Source organism: Bos mutus, chromosome 6 (assembly GCF_027580195.1).
Source record: "Bos mutus isolate GX-2022 chromosome 6, NWIPB_WYAK_1.1, whole genome shotgun sequence".
NCBI lineage: Eukaryota > Metazoa > Chordata > Mammalia > Artiodactyla > Bovidae > Bos > Bos mutus.
The window spans coordinates 70,513,839-70,528,592 of NC_091622.1; the positions used below are offsets into that span (position 1 = coordinate 70,513,839).

General features: G+C 41.9%; 1 non-coding gene across 1 annotated transcript; it reads right to left on the reverse strand.

The window, feature by feature from the left end:
* Window positions 1-8,850: 8,850 nt before the first annotated feature.
* LOC138988351 (U6 spliceosomal RNA) lies at window positions 8,851-8,957 on the reverse strand. The gene has a single exon (XR_011464653.1). It is a non-coding gene; the product is annotated as a U6 spliceosomal RNA (small nuclear RNA).
* Window positions 8,958-14,754: the final 5,797 nt, after the last annotated feature.

The window sequence follows — 14,754 nt, forward strand, 5'->3', positions numbered from 1 at the left end:
CTTTGGCCACTTGATGTGAAGAACTGACTCATTTGAAAAGACCCTGATGCTGGGAAAGATTGAAGGTGGGAGGAGAAGGGGAGGACAGAGGATGAGATGGTTGGATGGCATCACCAACTCAATGGACATGAGTTTGAGTAAGCTCTAGGTGTTGGTAATGGACAGGGAAGCCTGGTGTGCTGTAGTTCATGAGGTTGCAAAGAGCTGAACAGGGCTGAGCAACTGAACTGACTCATTGAGTGTGTATATATCAATCCCAATCTTCCAGTTTATCCCTCCTCACCCTTACATCCTGGTAACAATAAGTTTGTTTTCTGCATCTGTAACTCTAAGAGATTTTTTTGTCACTAAAACTTGATAGTGACTAACTCTGATGACGAAGCAGGGGGACTTGATTTGGGAGGGTTGTGAAATGGTTTCTAGAACACTGGTTTAATTCAATTTCTTGAATTAGCTCATTGTTCTCAGAAGCGAATCTCTTGGGTATCAAGATGGATATTGACACTGTAATTATTATTTTAACTGTACATATAAATCCTTTCTACTATTCTTAATTATGATTTATCTCATGTTAAAATACTAATTTTAGAAAATTTAAGTTCTAGTTAATATGAAGATGGAAACTGGGACAGTATAAAATTAGTGCATTCTAAATTTCTATGTTATTTAAGAAGAAATTAGAGATATGGATAAAGTTTTGCTTTGTTCAAAACAGGTAGATTTTCTTACAGAACATTGTTTTTAAATATGGCTTTTACATAAAAAACATTTTAATGTTTCCTAATTTTAAAAATAATATTATCTTATAAGCAGTGTACAATAAAGCTCAGGTAGGATATATAGCCGGAGAAGGCGATGGCACCCCACTCCAGTACTCTTGCCTGGAAAATCCCATGGATGGAGGAGCCCTGTAGGCGGCAGTCCATGGGGTCGCTCAGAGTCAGACACGACTGAGCGACTTCACTTTCACTTTTCACCTTCATGCATTGGAGAAGGAAACGGCAACCCACTCCAGTATTCTTGCCTGGAGAATCCCAGGGACAGGGGAGCCTGGTGGGCTGCGGTCTATGGGGTCGCACAGAGTCGGACACGACTGAAGCAACTTAGCAGCAGCAGCAGCGGCAGCAAGATATATAGCTTTTTCAATGCTTTAAAATCTGATGAGATTTTACATTTGTAAAATTAGCTTATTTTGCATATTTCATAATATAATTTATATTATATTCTGGAAAATTTATTTCCTCCAAAAGAGATTAAATCATTAAGGGCTGACTATTCATTATGAATAAAGTTTCATATTTTGAAAAAATAAGTGAATCGAAGTGTAGTGGCTCAGTTATGTCCAACTCTGTGACCTCATGGACTGTAGCCCACCAGATTCCTCTGTCCATGGAATTCTTCTGGCAAGAATACTGGAGTGGGTAGCCATTCCCTTCTCCAGTGGATCTTCTCAAGCCAGGGGTTGAACTCAGGTCTCCTGCATTGCAGGCAGGTTCTTCACACTATAAGTTAAACTTTTATAAGTCTCCTGCTATGGGAATCAGAATACCTCAGCTTTCTGTTTGATCTTAGGGAAGTTACTTTAACTCTCTGGATGCTAGTTTTTCACATGTGAAAAGTAAAAGACGATCTCCAGAATGATTCCAGTAATGTGTTTCTAAAGCATTTAGTTGTTTCCGAAAGTTTACTGTTATAAAGGAGGCTGCCAGTAACATCTTTGTGCAAATAACCTTCTACTTTTGTTTAGTTCAGATTAATTCCTCAGTGTAAATCCCCAGGAACAGGATTAGTAGATATAAATATGTTTAAAGCTTTTGATACAACAGACCAGATATATTCTCTAAGTTGCTTTCCTAAGGCATTATACCACTCATCAGTTCAGTTCAGTTCAGTTGCTCAGTTGTGTCCGACTCTTTGTAACCCCATGAATCGCAGCACGCCAAGCCTCCCTGTCCATCACCAACTCCCGGAGTTTACCCAAACCCATGTCCATTGAGTCAGTGATGCCATCCAGCCATCTCATCCTCTGTCGTCCCCCTTCTCCTCCCGCCCCCCCCCAATCCCTCCCAGCATCAGAGTTTTTTCCAATGAGTCAACTCTTCGCATGAGGTGGCCAAAGTACTGGAGTTTCAGCTTTACCATCAGTCCTTCCAATGAACACCCAGGACTGATCTCCTTCAGAATGGACTGGTTGGATCTCCTTGCAGTCCAAGGGACTCTCAAGAGACTTCTCCAACACCACAGTTCAAAAGCATCAATTCTTCGGCGCTCAGCCTTCTTCACAGTCCAACTCTCACATCCATACATGACCACTGGAAAAACCATAGCCTTGACTAGACGAACCTTTGTTGGCAAAGTAATGTCTCTGCTTTTGAGTATGCTATCTAGGTTGGTCATGACTTTCCTTCCAAGGAGTAAGCATCTTTTAATTTCATGGCTGCAGTCATCATCTGCAGTGATTTTGGAGCCCCCCAAAATAAAGTCTGACACTGCTTCCACTGTTTCCCCATCTATTTCCCATGAAGTGATAGGACCAGATGCCATGATCTTCGTTTTCTGAATGTTGAGCTTTAAGCCAACTTTTTCACTCTCTTCTTTCACTTTCATTAAGAGGCTCTTTAGCTCCTCTTCACTTTCTGCCTAAGGATGGTGTCATCTTTGTATCTGAGGTTATTGATATTTCTCCCGGAAATCTTGATTCCGGCTTGTGCTTCTTCCAGACCAGCATTTCTCATGATGTACTCTGCATATAAGTTAAATTAGCAGGGTGACAATATACAGCCTTGACGAACTCCTTTTCCTATTTGGAACTAGTCTGTTGTTCCACGTCCAGTTCTAACTGTTGCCTCCTGACCTGCATATAGGTTTCTCAAGAGGCAGGTCAGGTGGTCTGTTGGCATAGTCAATAAAGCAGAAATAGATGTTTTTCTGGAACTCTCTTGCTTTTTCCATGATCCAGCGGATGTTGGCAATTTGATTTCTGGTTCCTCTGCCTTTTCTAAATCCAGCTTGAACATTTGGAAGTTCATGGTTCACGTATTGCTGAAGCCTGGCTTGGAGAATATTGAGCATTACTTTACTAGAGTGTGAGATGAGTGCAATTGTGCGGTAGTTTGACGGTTCTTTGGCATTGCCTTTCTTTGGGATTGAAAGAATGGAAAAGATTGGGAATGAAAACTGACCTTTTCCAGTCCTATGGCCACTGCTGAGTTTTTCAAATTTGCTGGCATATTGAGTGCAGTACTTTCACAGCATCATCTTTCAGTATTTGAAACAGCTCCACTGGAATTCCATCACCTCCACTAGCTTTGTTTGTAGTGATGCTTTCTAAGGCCCACTTTAATTCACATTCCAGGATGTCTGGCTCATAGCAGTTAATAAACTGGCAGTAGTTAATAAAGGCTTTAAAAATGTTCTTAATCTTAAGTCTACCACTCCACTTCTAGGAATAGATGTCTAAGAGAAAGAAAAGACAGTTATGTTTATCAAACTAATATTTATAATTTTTAAAACATGAGAAAAAACAAAGGTCAAAAACAGAATACTGGATTTTATACATTTAACAATGGAAGACTGTGACTATCAAAAATCAAGATTTAGAAGAGTATTTACTAACATGGGGAAATGTTCACAGTATATATTTAGTGAAAAAGCAGACTTACAAATGCCATGCATATTATTATACAATTATATACTTACATATCTATGATGACATACATGCTGCTGCTGCTGCTAAGTCACTTCAGTCGTGTCCGACTCTGTGCGACCCCATAGATGGCAGCCCACCAGGCTCCCCTGTCCCTGGGATTCTCCAGGCAAGAACACTGGAGTGGGTTGCCATTTCCTTCTCCAATGCATGAAAGTGAAAAGTCAAAGTGAAGTCACTCAGTCGTGTCTGACTCCTAGCGACCCCATGGACTGCAGCCCACCAGGCCCCTCTGTCCATGAGATTTGAGTACTGAAAAATCCCATGAACAGAGGGGCCTGGTGGGCTGCAGTCCACGGGGTTGCTAGGAGTCGGACACAACTGAGCGACTTCACTTTCACTTTTCATGATATCTAAAATATATATACACATATAGACATAAAATAAATATGTTTTGTGTTACTATTTGGTTTCTAATCATATATATTCTAAATATACACATATGTGCTAAATATATATAACCTATATTTAAAATGTGTATCTATGTGTTTAGTCGCTCAGTTGTGTCCAACACTGTGACCCCATGGACTGCAGCCTGCCAGGCTTCTCTGACCATGAGATTTTCCAGGCAAGAATACTGGAGTGGGTTGCCATTTCCTTCTTCAGGGGATCTTCCCAACCCAGGGATTGAACCTGCATCTCCTGTGTCTCCTGCATTGCCATCAGGGAAGCTCATTTAAAACATATGATTAGAGGCCGAGAGGGCGGTGCGGCGGAGGGTGGGTCCGCCCCGCTGTCAGTTACGGGGGAAGACCTGGCAGGCGGGCGGCGCTCCCTGGCTACCTCGTCGCTCTCTCGGGCGCGCTCCCTCTCGCAGTTTTGGGAAGTCCGGGCCGCCTGAGCGGCCGCCGCCACCGCTTTTTTAAAAAAATAAATAAATAAATAAATAAATAAATAAATAAATAAAATAAAATAAAATAAAACATATGATTAAAACCAAATTATAATAATGTTATTAGGTAGAGAGTAATGTGATTTTAATTTCCTAAATTTTAAAAATTTTGTGTAAAGAACATATAAGAAGAAAAGACTTGAAGAAAAGAAAAAGCAGTAAGGAACTTCCGTGTTGGCCCAGTGGTTAAGAATCTGCCTTCTAATGCAGGGGATGCTGGTTCGATTCCTGGTCGGGGAATTAAGATCCCACATGCTCAGGGCAACTAAGCCCATATGCTGAAATAAAGACCCAGTGTAGCCAAATAAATAAATAAGTATTTTTCAAAGCAGTAAAATGTAAAATAAAACCAAGCAAGCCATTCCAGTTTACCTCATCATTCACAGTGAATGGTCTCCTTCATCCAGACTTTATTTTTCTTCATAAGAGTTTATTCAGGCACATGGTTTTGTGCTTTATGGCAAAGCCATGGGTGTTGGCCATCTTACTTTTGGTTCCCAGGGCTTCTTGATAGATCTAAAGATAATCCCATTCTCCTTACCAGTGACTGACTCAGAAATGGCTAACTCTGACAAATGAGCCATCAGGTGAAGTCCAAAGTGTGAGTAGCAATCATTTGCTTGCCTCTGAGAGAGAGCCCAAGGAGGAGATGGTTTCTCCTTCACTTTCTCTCACTGTGGTCTAGACCAACCACAGCCATCTTGCAGATCTTTGCAACTGCTGCCGAAGATCAGAAACCAGAGAGATGGAAATAACCGGGGTATCAGGTGGCAGCGCAGAGCTGCTGAAGTTTTACATCCAGTCTTGCTGTTATGTGAGCTAATACATTTTATTATTGTTTAAATCAGTGTTTCATAACTTTCACTGTGTAACAGAATCTCTAGGGAGTTTAGAAACTACCGATCCCCAGGTTATTCCAAGGTTAAGTCAAGGTCTTCAGGGGCAAACCCATCTGAGTCAGGGTTTTCTGTTCATTACACCTAAAAGCATTTTGATGGATGAAGACACCTCTGCAGACACCTCCATTGCTATTTTCCTTAAACCTTCAAGTCAGGGATTTGCTTTAGGGTTTTCTCACATCAGTTCCTCCCGGGCTGAGCTTTTTGCCTCTAAAGTGCACCATGATCAATGTCTATTTCTTGCAGATCTACCAAACCCATCCAACGCCTGTTCCATGTGACTTTGCATATTTGTAACACATTAAGGATCAAGGATGTGGATGAATCTACTCAGGCATTCCATAAAAGTGTTTATTTTATGTTTTCAAAAAATATTTCGTGAAGACTGGGCTTCCCAGGTGGCACTAGCAGTAAAGAACCTGCCTGCCAATGCAGGAGATGTAAAAGATGCAGTTTTGATCCCTGGATGGGGAAGATCCCATGGAGGAGGGCATGGCAACCCATTCCAGTACTCTTGCCTGGAGAATCCCATGGACAGAGGAGCCTGGTGAGCCACAGCCCACGGGGTCACAAAGAGTCAGGCACAACTAAAACAACTTTGAAGCCGCTCAGTTGTGTCTGACTCTTAGTGACCCCAGGGACTGTAGCCTTCCAGGCTCCTCCATCCATGGGATTTTCCAGGCAAGAGTACTGGAGTGGGTTGCCAGTGCCTTCTCCATTTAACACAGTAGTTATATGATATTTTACTAAATGTTGAGTGTAACTATCAAGTGAATATGATATTTGAATATCTTATGTTTTTGGTTGGTATACTGTAGAAGGTATAGGATGCTAGAATCTTCATATATTCTATTTTTATAAATTGCCAGTAAGCTTCAAAAATACTTTTCATGAAAGTACATTCATAAAATCACTGTTAGCAAGGAAACTGTTATAAATAGTACCTGCTTAAAAGAATTCAACAAGGTCTTAAAGATGAAGTCTCTCAGAGCATCGATGCTCAACGCAAACCATCAAAAGCACGATGTCTGAACAGTTGGTGGGTTCAATGGAGGGGGTATGTATCATGACATACATAGTGAGAAAAAAAAATCAGAGAGCCATAAATAAGAATGACAACTTTCAAACTGACCCACTACTCTACTTAACCAGGCCCTAGAAAGCAAACTGGTTTCAGGAGGGCCAACCCTGCACCTTTCAGGGACTAACCCTTCATAGAGATGGCTGTACAATTAACACAAGCTGTGGGCTGCCAATGGGCTTCCCAGATGGTGCAGAGGTAAAGAATCTGCCTGCCAATGCAGAAGACACCGGAGACGTGGGTTTGATTCCTGGCTTGGGAAGATCCCCTGGACTAGGAAATGGCAACCCACTCCAGTATTCTCGCCTGTAGAATTCCATGGACAGAGGAACCCGACAGGCTACAGTCCATGGGGTCGAAGCGTGGGACACAACTGAGCATGCGTAACTGAGCACACAAGAATGCCTGTGGGCTGCCAATAAAGCATAGTGAGCTTGCCCCACAAGATGGCAGGACCCCTGTGGGAACCCAGTCCGACCCACCACGCTACTGATGGTGTTCATGCCATTAAACAGCAAGTTAATAATTGTAGTGGTTTATCTCAACACTCCCTGCTGCTTTTAGTGCTTAACTCAAATGTGATGTTCATTAGCTTTTGCTGGGAGCAAGAGGCAGAGCATTATCAGAAAATGTAAAGATCACTTTGCGATTATTATTTCGCCCTAGGGCAAGGCTACCCTAAGTGCCCCCACACGGCTCCTGGTGGGATGTTATCTCCTGAAGGCTCTGGAAATGAGTACAACGGCATTTAGATTTCCATCCATGCCTGCCCTACTCCACCTCCACACACTCTTTTTTAAAAAATTAATACTGGATTTACTTAAGTCGCACAAAGTGCCAATTGATAAGATATGGAATAAGCAATGTTTTTGTTTCAGCGTAGCCTGGCTGACCTGGTCACTCTACTCCAGTCCCACCTGGTTCTTGCTGACCACAAAGCCACTTACTTTCTTGTCATCCTAAGTCTCTTGCACAAACTCCTGTCATCTGGTGCACTAAATGCTCAAGGCAGCCATACTGTCCTACTCTGTGCATTTTACATACAGTGCAAAGTTTGAGGGAAACCATGGGTTAAGAACCCCAGCAGCTTGTGAAGATCAGTAGTGAGCTGAGACTTTTAATAAAGTGCCTGGTGGGAGACTCTCTCGTCATTTAAGAGAGATTGACAAAGCTTCCACTTAGAGTGAATCAGTCTCTAGGAATCTCCCATCACAAGTTGGTGGACAGAAGATCCAGCCAGCATCTTAAACAGAGCAGTGACTTCATTAAGCCATCACATCACAACCTGCTTTGGCAAGGAATGAGCATTGGATTCTTAGATCAGGCATCATCAGTATTCAAATATTTTTGATTAGAAGCTGCATAGAGGAGGCCAGAAGAGAAAGAGAATGTCACTTCAGAAATTGACATCTGCCACCCAGCCAACCCTTAAACATCTTATCCTGCCCAGGCACACAAACTCCGGGGAGCCTGACAGTTGGAGTGCTAGTTAGCTAATTCAAAGGAAAGAGGCTTTCCTAGGTTCTGCTTAAATATCCAAAATCTTAACTTGCAATGATTTCCCCAGCATCCCACCTGAAAAACAGGTTATTTGCAAAAAAAAAAAAAAAACAACTGTAGCTATAAAATATGAAGATACTCATAGAAATAATTACCAGTGTTTTCACTGATTGCTTTGTTCTTACAACATCTTAATAAGTTCCCAGACAATGTAAAGTTAACTATGACTTTTTTTTTTGAGCCCCAAATGAGTTTCTGAATGTCAGGCTAAATCAGGCTGACAAAGCAAGGGGGTGGAGAAGAGCATATTGTTATGGGCTCTATAACATATTTTTAAAATTTTATTTATTTTAATTGGAGGCTAATTACAATATTGTAGTGGTTTTTGCCATACATTCACATGAGTCAGCCATGGGTGTACATGTGTTCCCCATCCTGAAACCCCCTCCCACCTCCCTCCCCATCCCATCCCTCAGGGTCATTCCAGTGCACCAGCCCTGAGCACCTGGTCTCATGTATCAAACCTGGACTGGCAATCTATTTCATATATGATAATATACATGTTTCAATGCTATTCTCTCAAATCATCCCACCCTTGCCTTCTCCCACAGAGTCCAAAAGTCTGTTCTATACATCTGTGTCTCTTTTGCTGTCTCGCATATAGGGTCATCATTACCATCTTTCTAAATTTCATATATATGCATTAATATACTGTATTGGTGTTTTTCTTTCTGCCTTACTTCACTTTGTATAATAGGCTCCAGTTTCATCCAAAAATATGGAACACTTCATGAATTTGCGTGTCATCCTTGTGCAGGGGCCATACTAATCTTCTCTGTATCATTCCAATTTTAGTATATGTGCTGCCGAAGCGAGCACTCTACAACATATTTTTGTAATACATCTTATTTTGGGTTGATCTTGATACCAACTGGAGTCTGAGGAATGGCAAATTTCTCCACAAGCCTAGTGGAAGATGTTTCTAATGGGTCCTAAACTATTTACTGAGTTTCAGCATTTGAATCAGCTTCTGGGATTAAAACCTAAACCCACTATTTCTTCCTAACTGTACAGTTTTGTACAAATCAGTGAACCTGCCAAAACTTCTATTTCCTCATCTGTGAACTGGTGATAATATCAGTACCTGGCTCATGGGCTTGTTATGAAAACTATATTTTTATAAACTGTTTTGTACCCAGCCTAGCACAGACTAAGTTCCTAATAATTTATTGATTAATATTGTTTCTGTTATTTCTATGAAATCAATGGAGGTTATGAGGAGGTGCCATTGGTACTTGAGGGGAGGGCCATTTAGTAGCTACTTGCCCAGAAATGAGACTTTGAATCTCCTTCTGACGGATGCAGCTTTATTTTATTTCTTTAGCAGAAGGGAACTTTTTTTTTTTTTAACATTTATTTTTATATATTTATTTGACTGTGCCAGGTCTTAGTTGAAATACATGAACCCTTAGTTGCAGCACACAGGATCTAGTTCCCTAACCAGGATGGATTCTGGGCCCCCTGAATTGGGAGCATGGAATCTAGCCATTGGACCACCAAGAAGTGCCCAGATTCAGCTTTAATGGCCTTGCCAGGCATCCACAGCTGGCCATTCTGGAGGGCACTCGACCTTCACCAAGGTCACCGGGCAACCTAATGCCACAGTGCCAAAGCCTGTGTTAGCAGGAGACACTGAGCGAGCTGGCTGCCACATGGAACAGTGATGGGACTTAAAAGCCTCTCTCAGAGATGACTCTCACCCTGCCAATAGAAGGGAGACAAATTGGTCCTTGGTGGCTGTGGCTCCCCCAGGTCCTTCCTCCTCAGGGGCTTCATGGTTGCAGAAACTGCAGAAAGCTCAGCCTCTTGATCCATTATCTGTCACCATTCTAATGATCTGGCAGGGAAAAATACCTGCCCTCAGTCCCTCTGGGACAGACTCACATTCATTTATGAGCCAGCAGAGCACCCCTTCCTCACAACTTAATATGTTTAACAGCTAATTGCATCTGTGTAGGGATTACACTTTACATTGTGCAGCTTTATGGAAACAAACCCCGGGCTTCCTCAGATTCCCCTAAACAGCTCCTTATCTTGGAGAGTGAGATCCTTATCAGGGCCATATGTTAGAGGGCCTGGGCTGCTTCCAAATGACCCCAAGAGAGTCTGGGGCCTCATCAGGCTGCAGGCGCCCAAATAGAGTCGCAACCTGAACCAGCTCAGAGCCCCAAGCCAAGGGAGGAGCGTCTTCCCTGCCTTCTGCCCTCCATAAACCTGTCGAAGGCCACTCAGGGCTGGGGTGGCCCACATCAGCTCCTCTCCCCAGGTGATTTCCTGTGCTGTCAAAGCCTGGGGGATTCATGAGCACCTCATGCAAAATCACAGTGAAGCCTCTGCCTGTTCCCGGGGTGCTGTGGAAGCACTAACACATGGCTTTTTAACTCACTTAGGAGCTAATCCCTCTAACCCGTGAGGAAACCAGTTAACACTAATGGCTTCCTTTTGCCAAGATGGCAAGGTGGGCTCCAGCCAGAGAACCAACTTGTTTCACACACAGTTATCACAAGTCTCGGGAGATTCCTGGCCTTGGCAGACACTAAAAACACTTCTTCCCCTGGGTTATAACAATTCAGTGAGAGACCTTGTCTTAAGGAACTCCTGGGGGAGGGAGGTCGGCAGAGCGCAAAGAGCAGGAAATGTCTCCCAGTGAGAGGAGCCTGGAGCCAGAGGGGCCCTGCTGGAGTTTTCCAGCCTGTGACTCATGTGGCTACTTCCCTACTTGACCTGGCCTGGACTCCTGCTCCTCGGCCACTGTGTCTCAGCGCCTCTTCCTGTCTCCATTCCGCCCAGGCCCCTGAACAAAGCAGAAGTCTGGAATCCACAGCAAGGACTGAAGTGTTGTGTATATAGTTGGGCGTCATCTGTGGAAGCAGCTCTTTTGAAAACAGAAAATAACTTCCCTACCCTGAGAAGAACTTGGTGAGCTCTTAGAAGTGTCTACTTTAACAATTGGAGACTGAAACTTTGATTATCATCTCTTGAAAAAGGAAGACCTAGTACATTCGTTTTCATTGATTCATAGTAATAAGTAAGGCACTTGTCGAGCACTTAGGTGCCAGGCACTGTACTAAATGCTTTAAATCTATTACTTTATTTAATACTCACCACAACCTTTTGAGGTCTGTACTGTTGTTATCTCCATTGCATGAATGAGGAAACGGAGGCTCAGAGAGCCTTGTTCATGTACCTTGTACATGATCACTTAGCTACCACATGGTGGAGCTGGGATTCAAACACGGGTCTGTCTTATTCAAGCACTCAACTTCTTTGTCTCTAATATTCTGGGCAGAAAGGGAACTTGGAGACCAGCTGAGTCAACGGGTACTCTGATCCTCAACTCTTATAACTCCTTAACTCCTTTCCAACAACTTCACAGAACAGTCTCTGCTTACTACCAGGAAGGCAGACCCTGGGAGGCACAAAGGAAAGAGCATTAGGCATCAGATGACCCAGGGTCTGCCGTTCTCATGGTTTTTATCCATTGATCTAATCGCCATTTGGGAACACAGAAGAAAGTCAGAATACTCTCCATGGACACCTCTTCATATATGAAAAGAGAGTCCTTGCTTAGTCCCTTACATCTTCTCCAGTCCAACCAGTTCCAGTTTGCCAACCATTCTGTAAGTAAGGCCGTCGCAGGCACCGTCCTCTGGGTGTGAGGCAACCTGTTAACTCTTAAGTGTGGTTGCAAGAATGGAGAGTTAGAATTAAGTTGGTCTGATCAGCTTGGAGACAGTGGGAACCCTCCCTTCGTTATCTCCCCATACTCACCTAGTTATACAACTTAAAATTTCCTCACCTCTTTGGAAACCCCAACATACCCTGAAAATGCAGTCAATGAAAGTCCTTAAGGTGTTTTGGTCTTGCTGATGCCTAGGAAAGCAAGCTAAAATGCCAAAAATCAATTTGCAGAGAGCCAATTGGCTAAAGTTCTATCTACCAAATGATAGATTTTATCATTGCATTCCACAGATACTGAGTACCTACCACTGTCTGGACATTGTTCTAAACACTGGAGATGAAGCAATGAACAAAATAGACAGAAATTCTTGTCTTGATGAAGCTAACATTCTTAATATAATGGAATTGCTCCAGCCACTTTTAAGTTCTTCTGATTGCTTTGAATGTCACTTTACAATGCCTTAATGGGCATATGAGCATTCATCTAGTATTTCTAGCAGTCAGAAAGAACAATTCAGCATTTCACATCAGTGTGATTAGTTTGGATCCCTTTACAGAATTTACATATAAATGGCAAATAAATATTATAATTTTATGCTAAAATTTATGAACTTGAATGAATCATTGAAAATGATTAAATGTATTCATGGGAAATGTAAGCCTATGTCCATCAATTTCTGAAAAATTGAAGTTTCCATAAAATTCTTTTATGAAGACAGAGTGAAAACCAATCCATTACAACTTCACAGAAATTGTCAGTACAAATGGATGTAAACTTTGTAGATAATTTTTTAAATTTGGGGGCTTATTGATAATTTTTTTTCACTTTTTCAAGATTTTATTTTTTAGAACAGCTTTAGATTTACAGGAACACTGCATAGAAAGAACAGAGTTCTTCTATACCCCATCCCCCAGTGCTGTTTCTTCCATTATTTTTTAATAATTTTTTAACTTTTTATTTTTTACTGTGGTATAGCTGGTTAACAAACAATGTTGTGATAGTTTCAAGTGAAGAGTGAAGGGACTCAGTCATACATATACCTAGTACCTGATGAGTTAATTATTAGGCAAACCAAGTATCTGACAAACTGATTCTTAGCAAATTGGTCACTGGCTAGCTGATTTGGGGCAAACTGATATTTGTAAACCAATGTAAAGTTATTGCTAAACTGTGGTGCCCCATCCGAAAATATGTGCAGAAAAATCAAATTAATTTATTTGAGTCTCTGACCAGTGAGTTTTTCTGAATCCTGACTCTGTCACACTTCGGTCTTCCCAGGCACTTGTCATCCAGCAATTCGTTCCTCATGCTGAGTCCTTATGCCAGTCTTCAAATCCAAGGGATCAGGGACGGCAGAAAATTCCACTGGAGGCTTCCATCCAGTTTGTCAATGGTAAGTTAATTAGCAATCTTTGAATCATTCAACACGCTATAAACTTAACTTCCCTATCCCCAGCATCATCATAGGAAAATAATGACCTTTATTGAATACTTTCCACTTATCAGGCAGTATGGTAGATGTCTTATGTACATACATCATTTAATCCTCATCAGGCTGAGGGAAGGAAGACTCAAAGCAGTTAAGTAATTTTCATGAGACCATACAGCTAGTAACACACTTTCTTCCCTTTGGCAATCAGATGTTTATTGTTACACTAAGCTTTTACATTTAGTCAAAATGGTTTTAATTTATAGATAAAGCTGCCTGAAAGATGGGAATCCTGAAGGCAACCATATATTAACTAAGACAGTCTTCTCCTGGTGGCTCAGTGGTAACAAACCTGTCTGCCAATACGGCAGACACAGGTTCAATCCCTGGTCTAGGAAGATTCCACATGCTGCGGAGTAACTAAGCCTGTGAGCCAGAACCACTGAGCCGTGCTCTAGGGCTGGGAAATGCAACTACTGAGCCCAGGTGCTGAACTATTGGAGCCCGCATGCCCAAGAGCCTGTGCTCCGCAACAGAAGAAGCCACTACAATGAGAAGCCCAAGCACCTCAACTAGAGAAAAGCTCATGCAGCAACAAAGACCCAGCACAGCCAAAAATAAATAAAATTATATTAAAAAAACTAAGACACTTAAAGGTACCAGACTACCTTCACATGTATCTTTTCTTTGGTTTTGATTTATCAGAAGACAAGTCAGTGCACTGCCTTCCATTAGGATTCCATCCTGATTCCCATCCCAAATATGAGCATGTCCTCAAGATATAAGTAGACAAGATCTAATCCTGGCATGACCTTGCCTCCTGGGGCTTCAAATTTTAACTGCCAGTCTTCACTTGTAACCTGGTGATGATCGCACCTAACATAAGGGGTATGACAAGGATTTAATGAGATAGTATTTGTGGAGTGAATAGTTCAATGCTTGGCATATGGTAGACAATCAACGGTCAAGGTTATTTCTCTGTCTTTCAGGCTACTCGGGTCTGAGTGACTGCAGAGCTAATTGAAATGTTTATCACCATGAAACAGAGAAACATAATGAACGTGCAATCCATAATATATGTTTATCTAAAAACACTATTAAACTTGCTCTAATATATATATCATCCGAAATTAAAACTTATTGGTACTTCCTTTTAAAGTGAACATTGCCAATTCTGTAAGTTCTGACTCAGGAATGGTTCCTGGCATGACATTTTCTTGTCTTGTTCATCAGTCAGAGAAGCAATAAGCTCTCCTGCAGTTCAGAAGACTACAAGAGTGAAAGCTGGGCAGAACACTGAAATTTACTGATAAATGAGGTGATAAGGGAAGAATGAGGATCTTTTTTTCTGTCTTCATGACAGGTCCTCAAGGCAATTTGCCAACCATATTAGACAGCAGAGGTGGGGGGGAAAGGTACAGATATCATGATCTATTCACAGTGACTGAACTAAAAGAAAATTCTATTTCTATTGACTTCAGGTATATGCTGCTTAAAAGATTCTC